Source organism: Poecilia mexicana, unplaced genomic scaffold, assembly GCF_051168715.1.
Source record: "Poecilia mexicana isolate PSO_F unplaced genomic scaffold, ASM5116871v1 scaffold_2, whole genome shotgun sequence".
NCBI classification, from domain to species: Eukaryota; Metazoa; Chordata; class Actinopteri; order Cyprinodontiformes; family Poeciliidae; genus Poecilia; species Poecilia mexicana.
Window position 1 is genome coordinate 34,810,525 of NW_028263371.1, and position 12,027 is coordinate 34,822,551.

At 40.5% G+C, this 12,027-nt stretch overlaps 1 long non-coding RNA gene across 1 annotated transcript; it reads left to right on the plus strand.

The window, feature by feature from the left end:
- Positions 1–215: 215 nt before the first annotated feature.
- Positions 216–2,192, plus strand: LOC106907468 (uncharacterized). The gene is made up of 3 exons (XR_001415607.2): positions 216–386; positions 1,756–1,878; positions 2,032–2,192. It is a non-coding gene; the product is annotated as an uncharacterized LOC106907468 (long non-coding RNA).
- The last annotated feature ends 9,835 nt before the right edge of the window (positions 2,193–12,027 follow it).

Genomic DNA, 12,027 nt, shown 5'->3' on the forward strand with positions numbered 1-12,027 from the left:
ACCTGTCCACCCTGTCAGGCATCTTTCCAGTTAATATAGTTGGAGAAGCAACGATTTCAACATGGCAACAGCAAAGTTGTTTGTATTAACTTTCTCTCCTCTCACACCTGCAACCCGTTTGTAATCAGCCACCTGTTCCTTGTTCAGTAATCAACCTCCTCTGTATACAAACATCTCATTCTCATGTAGCAGTATGAAGCCTGCCCCAAGATTGAGGACCCCTGGCCCCTAATTACCTAATTAAGGGCCAGGGGTCCCATGAGGAGGTCCTAATGGGTGTGGAGTATAAAGGGAGACTCTCTCACCTGTTTTCTTCATGCCTGCATTTGGTCATCCTGCAGGGGTTAAGGTTGTTTGGGTCACTTGCAGTGGCCATAACTCCATCAGTAAGTAATGTTTCTCCTCTTGTATAAGATCTGCAATTTCAGTGGTTGATTCAAATAGTTTAAATTTAGAAACTGCCTGTAGTCTCCTGTTTGTTACTGTGGTGTGGCTGTAATCTACCTCCCAGTGCAGTTTAGCAACATAAAACGGGTATGTATTTTATCGCACCCATGACATACAAAATGACACCTATTTATAAAATAGAAAGTACTGGCAAGTGGATCCTGCTGCTGTTGGGCTGGAAGGGGCTCCCTGGTCAGGGTGGAGTCATCCAGCTCTGACATAAAGCTGCTGCTGTGCAAGTTACTGGTGTTGGGATTTCTTAAGGCAGGGCTGGCACAAGGCATAAGCAAACTAAGCAGCCGCTAACCCTAACCCACCTCCTTATGGTTCGAAAACGTTATATTTGCATTTTTTTGCACAGATGAACATGGCTCCTTAAGGCATCTAGAAAAATGTCTTTAAATGTAAGTAATATGTCACACCAGAAAGCAGGGTCTCTGAGGTGTTGTCTTAGAATACAAATGTGCCTCTTGTTGTATTATTGAAGATTCTCATTATTTTGTGTGTGTCTATATATATCACCACCAAGGACAATATATATCCTGGCCGCCCAGGAACAAGCCCTAAACACCAGAGCAATAGAGGCTCAGATCTACCACACCAGACAAGACCCAAGGTGTAGGTTGTGCAAGGAGGCCTCTGAGACAGTCCAGCACATAACAGCAGGGTGCAAGATGCTGGCAGGGAAAGCGTACATGGAACGACATAACCAAGTGGCGGGCATAGTGTACAGGAACATCTGTGCAGAATATGGACTGGAAGCCCCGAGGTCAAAGTGGGGAACACCCCCAAAGGTGGTGGAGAATGACCGAGCTAAGATCCTGTGGGACTTCCAGATCCAGACAGACAAGATGGTAATGGAGAACCAACCGGACATTGTGGTGGTGGATAAAGAACAGAGGAAAGCCGTTGTGGTGGATGTAGCAATACCAAGTGACCACAACATCAGGAAAAAGGAGAAACTGGAGAAATACCAGGGCCTCAGAGAGGAACTGGAGAAGGCCTGGAAGGTGAAGACCACAGTGGTGCCTGTGGTCATCGGGGCCCTCGGGGCAGTCACCCCCAAACTGGAGCAGTGGCTCAAACAAATCCCAGGAGCAGTTCTAGGCACAGCCAAGATACTGGAGGAACCCTCAAGCTCCCAGGCCTCTGGTAGAGGGAGATTAAAATTATGTTTTTAATTATATAGCTTTGGGACCTTAAATGACCTTGACAACAAATCTAACAAGATATGTATGCTTATATCAGAACAGAAGATGTATGTTTCTTTTATTTATGATGTCAAATTTTGTTTTCATGCCACAACAGGAAACAAACCATCACCTTTATCTGTTGACACTCACCAAGGACAAGGCCTGTTTGTTTGAGAGAAGTGAGGCAGCTGATAATGACTGCTGGGGCCGGGGACTTTCCTTTAATAACCGAATCTGGGTGATGCAGAAGCTTCAGCGTTCATGACAGGAACACCTCAGCAGCTGTTATCATTTACTGATTACATTATTGTGCTGCTTGCAAACTCCTTTTGGCATTGTTACAGGACTGAATCATGCTGCTGTCCTTGTCTCTTTGTTTCCCTTCACTCAGGATCTGACAGGAAAACATCCAACCTGGACTTCATGCTTACAGTCATCAAATTTTAGAGATGTTTTTTTTTCTCTAAGCCTTGTAAATTGTGGCTCATGAAAACATATTTCATGCTTGTCAAGGTTGCAAAAAGAGCTGAAATAAAAATGCAAGCAATAGAAGTCATTGTAGCTGATTTTTGAAAGCTGTCATTGTGAATGACTTTTTTTTTTTTTTTCTAAAATCCCAAATTTACCAAAAACTGTCAATCCCCATGAACTTTAAACTTTATTATACATTATCATGCAACCTTATGCTTTGATGTATTGAACAAGGATGGAGTGCAGAATAATAAATGGTTTTCTACATTTTTACAGATAAAACTCTAAAAAAGTGGCTTGTATTTGTATTCAGTCACCCTGAATCGATATTTTATAGATTTTTGAATATTTTACTGCAAAATGCGACTGCCATGTTTCATCAATATAATACTGTCATCAGATTGAATTGCTTTAATTTAAACAAAGGCTCACTTCTCAAAACTGTTGTCTAAAATTCATGATTAACTGAATTGTCAACAAAATCTCCCTTCCAGCTGTGGATCTGAGACTTCTGGCTGCTATTGAAATGATCCATTGTTTCTTCTTTTCTCCAGTAGTCATTGGACCAGAGGCACAGGCCAACCTACAGGATAAATGAACATGTGTTTATATACATTAAACACAATTTTTGGACATTTTTTCAGTGCATTTTTATTTTAATCTGTCATCCGTTTAGCACCACAGATTACACTGCAAAAACACCAAATTATACCAAATATTTTTTTGTCTAGTTTTAGTGCAAATATACTAGTACATTCGAAATGAGAGAAAATTAACTTACAAGTAACTTTTCAGTAAGATATAGGAGCTTGTTTTAAGTCAATACTTTAATATTGATTTTTAAAAAGTACAAGTTTCACTGTCAGATGATCTCATTTGTAATAAGGGAACATGTCTTGTTAAATACAGGATCTATGGAGTATTGTCAAGATGAGACACCAGAGTGAGCCAGCTATCAAAGCAATGAGGGATTCCAGCCTGGTTAACTCCATGACACGTTGCATTAATGCAATAATTCATGCAAAAAAAAAAACAAAAACAAAGTGCATATAAATAGAAGTGAACTTATTTCTCTAAGCCTAAAATATTTTTCCTGGATCTAATCTTAAAATTTTCTGAGACACTGAATTTTGTCTAAACCATAATCATCAAAATTACAAGAAATAAAGGCTTGAAATATTTCACTCTAGGTGTAATGAATGAGTTTCGCTTCCTGGAATGAATGTCAAAAAATATTGAACTTTCATGATATTCTACTGCTGTGAGATTTGGTTACCACAGAAGCTTTACAAAAAATATATTTCTGAAGAAGCTGATGCTCAATTTTTGATCTGCTGCAGATTCCCAGCCCTTCTTACCGTCAGCCTGACACAAACACCTCAGAAGCAACAGCTCTGCTGCGCTTGAAGGTCAATCTGACTCGTTTTTTCAGTAATCTCCAGATCAGATCAAGGTCTGCTGGAGCCTCCAACTTTCTCCTTTAAAAGAGTTTTTTTCCAACCCGATCCTAATTTGCTTCTGCCTTCTCATATATTCCTCTCCATGTGTTCTCTAGAAGAAATTCAGAATGTCTAAGCTCTGCCTGCAGTGCTGCCTTCTAGAACAGCAGTCATAAAAGCCAACAGCTTTATAAAAAGTGATACCACACAAGGCTATACAAATGCATATGTTCAGTATTATACAATAAATTAGAATATACATTATGTTGAGTCTTGTCAAAATGAAAGTACAATTCTTCTGTGTAATTAATCTATATAATGTGTTTCACTTAGAGATAAAGTTTCTAAAAGAAATCAGCTTTTCAATAATATTCTAAAACAGAATAGGACAGAATATGATAGAATGAAATTATCATTGGTTATTATCTCACAGTGGATGAAATTCAGGTGTAACAGCAGCGAGTCAAGGCTCAGTAGGAACATGCAGATTCACAGAGGTAAAAAAATGTAAAAATAGAAATAAGACTTCAGAGTAAAGGCAGATTTACAACATAATATGAATAGTACTGCTCTCATTAAATGTGACATACTTGGGTATAAATAAGTGTGCATCTTATTAGAATAATAAAAATACACTTCAAAATGCGTGTGTACACTTGTGCATAGCATAAAACAATCTTTCATAATGTCAAACTTGAACTATACCACAAAGTTGTGACAGCCAGACTGAAAATCCAGGTAGGAGGCATGGCAGATAAAGAAAAATGTACCAAAGTAAAGTTTTGATGTTGTGTTAACAATGTTGGCAAAGTAAAGAGCTGTGGAGTTTTTATCATCTCAAAGAAAGACTTTAAGTTCCTTAAAGGGCAGCCGTCCAGCGCATTGGTAAGCCTGAGCTTCATTAATGAGTTCTGGCTAATGATGGCTGCATACACACCGCTCCTGCATGGCTGACTCTTCTCCCCCTCAGTGTGACCTTCTAAAGGATAACAATAACTCATGTCTTCTCTCTTGTTGATTACAATATGAGCATCACAACTAGGTCACTTATCATGCCTGAAACATGCACAAATGAGCATCAGCATAAAAATGAAACAATGCACCAAATTCCCTTTCAGTCCATGGATATTTCATCCATAAGTGAAATATTTGGACCTAATATTTCCATCCAGTTACTATAAGGCTGGTTTGTCCAGGAGGGATCAAATGTCATCTTCTTCAAGGACATCCTCAAGGTCAGTTTTTATCATTTTGTTCCCAAACCTTTCTGTGCCACAGCGCCCCTGACCGGGGGCCCCCTCTGCAAATACACTAACGATGCTACAAAATATGTAAAGAAACATTGAATTTTACATTTTCCTTCTCACGTTTATATACTATTCAATAATTATCACATTCATTTAGCATAACTGCTGCCTCATACATTTTGAGTAGAAACAAGTTCTGTGGTGGATTTTTTTTAAAATCAGGAAATATATTATGATTTTATTAATCTGATGCTGACTGTATAACCTGATCAAATCCCCTCTATGGGAAAGAAAATATGTAATATTTTTATAGAATTACATATCACATATAAATTTGGCAGGCAGCCAATCAGAAAGAGGAGCATTTCAAATAAGTTTCTCAAATTCATTTGGCTATTTCCATCTTCAATAAGTCATTTACACTTATATACTTTAACTCTCAGCTGGGATTTGAACCCAGGACAGTTTTGCTGCAACACAAAGGTTGTAGCATGTGCAGGACTGCAGCACAGAGCTCAAATTCAAATGTTTTTAAGAAGGAATGAATTGATTAATTCCCATGCTAAACATTTGTTGAGGTATTCTTGGGCAATATGATTTCACTAGTGTTTATACTAAAGTCTGCACATGCCATCTCTATCTACATTATAACTTCCTCTAAACTGATGAGCAGATTAATATTTCTGATTTATTTATTGATAAGCTTGATCAGGTTTTAATGTTCATCTTGTTCCTTGTTTGGGTTGATCTCTGTTTTGCACTTTGAAGAAGTCGGATGGATTTTCCTTTACACAGTAAATTAACTCTGCCCTCTGAATCAGCAGGACTGAAAACCTCTGAACACATTATCATTTTTGCTTGATCCTCTGTTATTTAAGTGAAGTTGGGTGGAAGTGTTTTGACCTTATTTTTCACTTAATGCCTGTCTTTTATGTGCTCCAGTGCTCACTGCAGTCCTCTGGGCTTCTACTTAAAATAAAAAAGAAAGCTGTGCAGCAAGGTTGTTTTTTTTTCACTGCAGGTACAAGTGTGAAATGTCGAAAATTGATTTAGTCACTTTATGAGTTGTGAAAACAATAGCCCCCAAATGTCACAAATAATCAAACGTCTGATGCTGTTTTATGCCTGACTTCCCAAGGACCTTTATCACCATCTGTGTGTTTCATCATTAAGAGCCGATATGTAGAATTGAAACTGGCCCAGAGGTAGAGTCGTAACCTTCACTGGACCAAATTATGTTACCTATCAACTGTTCACTGAAACCCATTTTTCAAACCATTACTGATAGACAGAAAACAAAATAATTTATTTTTCATTAACCTTACAAGGTAAAAGGTAGCCTGTAATTGTGTCCTTCCCAAGAGAGGAAAGAGTGGGACTGTAGTCTTCTCTTATACTATGTATTTGAACTGTATTTGATTATTTTTATGGTCTTCACCTTCCATCATGACATTGGGCTAATCAACAAGCCCTTCGTTAAGTCTGTATAACCTTTGACTGACATTATTTACAAACCCTCCAGAACTCAGCTCTCCACAAACTACTTAGCAACATGCTAGCATTAGCAGCCACAGCGTCAGGGTTAGGATGTCTCGGAGATGGACTTCAGAAATGCATAAAACCAAAAAGGTTTGGCAGTTGGAGAGGGTATGTCATCCCCCCACCACCACTTATATTGTGGGTAAAAAACAATCAACGTTGACCAAAAGGTGGTGCTACAGAGCCTGGTAGGGTCACTAGGGAGGAGTGAGGGCACATTCTATTCAAAGTCCACATGTGACCCTCTTTTGATGCTTGAAGCATCTCAGAAGACCACCCCCCACTTTGAGAAGACCAGCCCACTCTCCCCGACACCTGAACGTTCAAAAAGGTGACAGTATTCAAGCACTCCTCACCTGATAAGAATAAACACCAAATCAAAAATAAAAAAACTTGAAATTGGTGAAATCATACATGGATGCAGTGACACCTGGAGGAAGTTTCACGTAGTTACAATGAGGCACCAGGGGAAGGTCACCTCTAGGATTAGACCCTCTGACCTTGGCTGAGGTCGAACAGAGTCCACCCACAGTACCACAGTCGTCAACCATTAATGTATTGTGGCATCAACTTTTTAACTTTTATGCCTCTTTTCCCCAGAACAGTCATGTCCTGGATGGGAACCTACACCAAGGTGTTAAAGTATTTCCTCTTATCACTGTACATTCATACAGTTTCATACACAATATTATTTCCCTCTTAATTCTACAACCTTCAACAAGTCTGGCTATTATACAGTCTTTCATTGTTGTCTTATATTTTATTGTCCATTCATAAATTTTACATCAAATTTTAGCAGATCTTTTTGACTTTATTTCCATTTATTTATTTATTTATTTCCCAGCAACTCTAAGTTGAATAATGTTGAATACGTCAAGGCAAGACTCTGCTAATGTTGAACAGAGACTGATGTCTTTCCCCTTAAAACCTGTTTATGATGTTATCTGATGCCGTCCTTATGCCTTCCTTTAAGCATCTGAAAGATCAATTGCATTAACAAAATGATCAGCTTATCAATATTGTAATTTGTCTCGAAAGACAACCTAAAAGTGTTTTTACAAGGATGCTTCAAAGAAGCTTTGGTTAATGACTGTTTTATCTTATTTCTTCTGACACACAATCAGACAGAAGCATCTGATATTTTCGTCAGAGATATAAAATCTGAGGGATCCAAGAGCCTTTGATGAAAGAAAATAGCTGGTTCAGCATTAAGGACCTGTAAACCAACCTTTTCTGGTTAGTCATCAAGTGAGCTCTAACGCCCCATTCTAACGTACTAAATCCATTTTCTCTGGCTTCAACTATTTGACGGTAATGCGCTCTAAGAGAAGCTAGTCCTTTGTTGAATCCTCTCAGCTGCCAGCTGAAACTAAGCAGATTTTTTATCACACAGCTGAAACTCTGAGAAAAGTCATGAATAAACCTGATTTTATACTTTATTCCTACAACATATCAACCAAGAACTTATTACACCTACAGCTGAAACCAAACATTAAGATAGACTGCATAAAAATACATAACATAGGATGGAACTATGGCCTACACAAAATATATTCATTACATTCTGGCACAAAATCATTCTTAGATTGTAAGATTTTAGTCTGGTCAGTTCAGCCTATTTTGAGCTCCTTTCAGAATGAGCTTTCAGAACGCCCCCAGCGTTTACACTCACATGGGAAAATGGCTGCAAACAGATGCACAATTATACAACCGAAGTGGAGTCTCCTGTACAGCCAAGAAATATGCAGCAAGTGGTTTCTGGATGGTAAAGCAATAATAAGACACTTGTCTTTTCCAGTAGTCATTGTACGGCGAATACAATAGTAAAACCATCTGACCAGATGTTCTGGCTGAGGTTGCTAAGGTAATATCATAGTTCATGTGAGTCAAGATTTTGGGCATTTTTGACATGGCTCATTTTCCATACACTAAAAAACATTTAAGCTGTTTAGACTCCTAGTTGTCAAACAAGCCAGAGAAAGTCATTGCATATATTTGAGTAAGTAAGTTTGGTAATAAGGTAATACACTTAGAAAATATGCAATTTCTACTTGCATATTTGAAACCTTGGTGAAATGTTTGTCTGAAATTAAACAAACATCATATTTTTTTTATTCTTTTTTTTTAAGTGTTGGGGTGTTTGAGACCCAAATAGAAGAATAAAAATGTACCAAAAATATACTGTTTTATTTGTAAAGTACCTTGAGACAACACTTGTTAATTGACAGTATACAAATAAACTGAATTCAGTTTATTTGTATACTGTTAACTGAACTGAATCTATTGGCTTTTCTTTCACAGAAAACACTGAAGACAATTTTTCAACAATAAATTGAGTTTAATACAATGTTTAATAACCAGAATCAATTGGAATATTGAATTGAAATAACTTTTGTGAAGTGACTTGAGAAACTTCATATAAAATTACATATATATATATATATATAAATTCCCTTCTCACACTCCGCGGGTGGTCTCTTTTTCATCCTCTGAGCTCGGGTCCTCTACCAGAGGCCTGGGAGCTTGAGGGTCCTCCAGTATCTTGGCTGTGCCTAGAACTGCACATTTCTGGACTGAGATGTCTGATGTTGTTCCTGGGATCTGTTTTAGCCACTGCTCCAGTTTGGGGGTGACTGCCCCGAGGGCCCCGATGACCACAGGCACCACTGTGGTCTTCATCTTCCAGGGCTTCTCCAGTTCCTCTCTGAGGCCCTGGTATTTCTCCAGTTTCTCCTTTTTCCTGATGTTGTGGTCACTTGGTATTGCTACATCCACCACAACGGCTTTCCTCTGTTCTTTATCCACCACCACAATGTCCGGTTGGTTCGCCATTACCATCTTGTCTGTCTGGATCTGGAAGTCCCACAGGATCTTAGCTCGGTCATTCTCCACCACCTTTGGGGGTGTTCCCCACTTTGATCTCGGGGCTTCCAGTCCATATTCTGTACAGATGTTCCTGTACACTATGCCCGCCACTTGGTTATGTCGTTCCATGTACGCTTTCCCTGCCAGCATCTTGCACCCTGCTGTTATGTGCTGGACTGTCTCAGAGGCCTCCTTGCACAACCTACACCTTGGGTCTTGTCTGGTGTGGTAGATCTGAGCCTCTATTGCTCTGGTGTTTAGCACCAACAGCTATGCCTTACCAGTACTCATATATATATATATATATATATATATATATATATATATATATATATATATATATATATATATATATATATATATACTTATATATAATATAATAACTTATATTATATATAATAATATATACCATGAGAAACATTGATATGCATAACATGCCGGCTCAGACGTCGCCGGCCAAACAAGGTCTGCGTCAGGTGCTGGGGAACCAGAGCACCTTGATGACAAATGGGCTACTGGAACAAGAAAGAAATGGGCGAGAGGTGAAAACCTGGATCTGTTGGAATGCTACTACTCAAGTAACCCTAGTCAGAGGGGCTACATGCAAATAATGAGGGACAAATGGTTAGTTCGACATCCCAAGTCAACACTAACTGCTAAACAGCTGGTAGCTCTGTGTTCCAACATCCGCAAACGGCAACTGCTATCACAACTTGAGACTGACGAGGTACAACACAAATGCTATGGCAAGGGGGAGGAGCCTGGATGTCAGGACAGGGGGGAGTTAACTACAACTACCCCAGAGACTGGGTATCTAGCCCCAGTAATGAACGAACCATCAAAGCTGAACGAGACAGCAACTGACCTGAGAGAGAGAATCATGGCCCGAATGAACACCAGACAACCCCGACGCCAACTACAGTACCACTAGAAAGTCTCATTGAAGATGTGAATGCAGCATTGAGAACGATCCCTACCAACACCATAACAGAAACCAATGAGCTGATATACAACTCAGCATCAGTGATCCTTGAAATGCTTGGCTATAAGAGCAACCATGAGACCCAATATCCACCATGGAAAAGACGGTTAGAGGCTAAGATCAAGATAACAAGGAGGGAAGTGAGCCAACTGTCAGAGCTCCAAAGGGGTGCAATGAAAAGATCAGTACCCAAGAAGTACAGCCAGATGCCCATACCTGAAGCACTCGAAACTGCCAAACAAAGGCTCCAAGCCGTGGCCAGCCGCCTAAAGAGATACACAAGAGAGAATGAAGCCAGGAGGATTAACCGGTTCTTCTCCACCCAACCAGCTAAAGTGTACTCTCAATGGCAGGGTACTAACAACAGAACAGACCCACCAAGGCTGGAGACTGAACAATACTGGAAAGGCATATGGGAAAGGGAGGTGTCCCACAACAGCAATGCACAGTGGCTAACCTCTCTACAAGAGGACCACAGCAACCTCCCTGAACAAGCCCCGGTAACCATCACTGTGGCAGATGTCCAAGAAAGAGTCTCGGGTATGAAAAACTGGACAGCACCAGGACCTGACATGATCCATGCCTACTGACTGAAGAAACTCACTGCCCTCCACGAGCGACTGGCAGCTCAACTGAACCAGCTGCTACAAAATGGGACTCACCCTGAATGGTTAACTGAAGGGCGCACAATCCTGATCCAGAAGGATCCCTCAAAGGGTTCAGTCCCATCCAACTATCGGCCAATAACCTGTCTCTCTACAACATGGAAGCTCATGTCAGGCATCATAGTGGCTAAGATAAGCGGGCACATGGATAAATGAATGAGCACGGCACAGAAGGGCATCGGCATAAACAGCAGAGGAGCCAAACACCAACTCCTTGTAGACCACACAGTCGCCTGAGACTGCAAAACCCGACACACCAATCAGTGCACCGCTTGGATTGATTACAAGAAAGCCTATGACTCAATGCCACATACCTGGATCATTGAATGCTTAGAGATGTACAACATCAATAGGACTCTAAGAGCCTTCATTGCAAACTCGATGGGGCTGTGGAAAACCACCCTTGAAGTTAACTGCAAACCACTTGCACAAGTGTCCATCAAATGTGGCATATACCAAGGAGATGCTCTGTCCCCACTGCTGTTCTGCATTGGCCTGAACCCCCTCAGCCAAATCGTCAACAAGACTGGCTACGGATACCGACTCAAGAATGGGGCCACAATCAGTCACCTCCTCTACATGGATGACATCAAGCTGTACGCCAAGAGCGATCAAGACATCGACTCACTGATCCACACCACCAGGATCTACAGCACTGACATTGGGATGTCATTCAGACTAGAGAAGTGTGGCCGGATGGTCACAAAGAGAGGGAAGGTCGTCCGCACAGAAGGGGTCTCACTCCCAGAAGGAACAATAGCAGACATTGAGGACAGTTACAAGTACCTGGGAATACCACAGGCAAATGGCAACCTCGATGAGGTCACAAGGAAAGGAGCCACAGCCAAATACCTCCAATGAATAAGGCAAGTCCTGAGAAGCCAGCTCAATGGCAAGAACAAGATCCGTGCAATAAACAGCTATGCCTTACCAGTAATAAGATATCCTGCTGGAATAATTAACTGGCCAATGGAAGAGATGAAGGCTACGGATGTTAAGACTCGGAAGCTACTAACCATGCATGGAGGGTTCCACCCCAAATCCAGCACCCTGGATTTGGGGTGGGATTTACACAAGCGGTAAGGAAGGAGGCAGAGGACTAGTGAGTGTGAGAGCCACTGTCCAGGATGAAACATCCAAGATCCATAAATACATCAAGGACAAAGCCTCAACGGACGA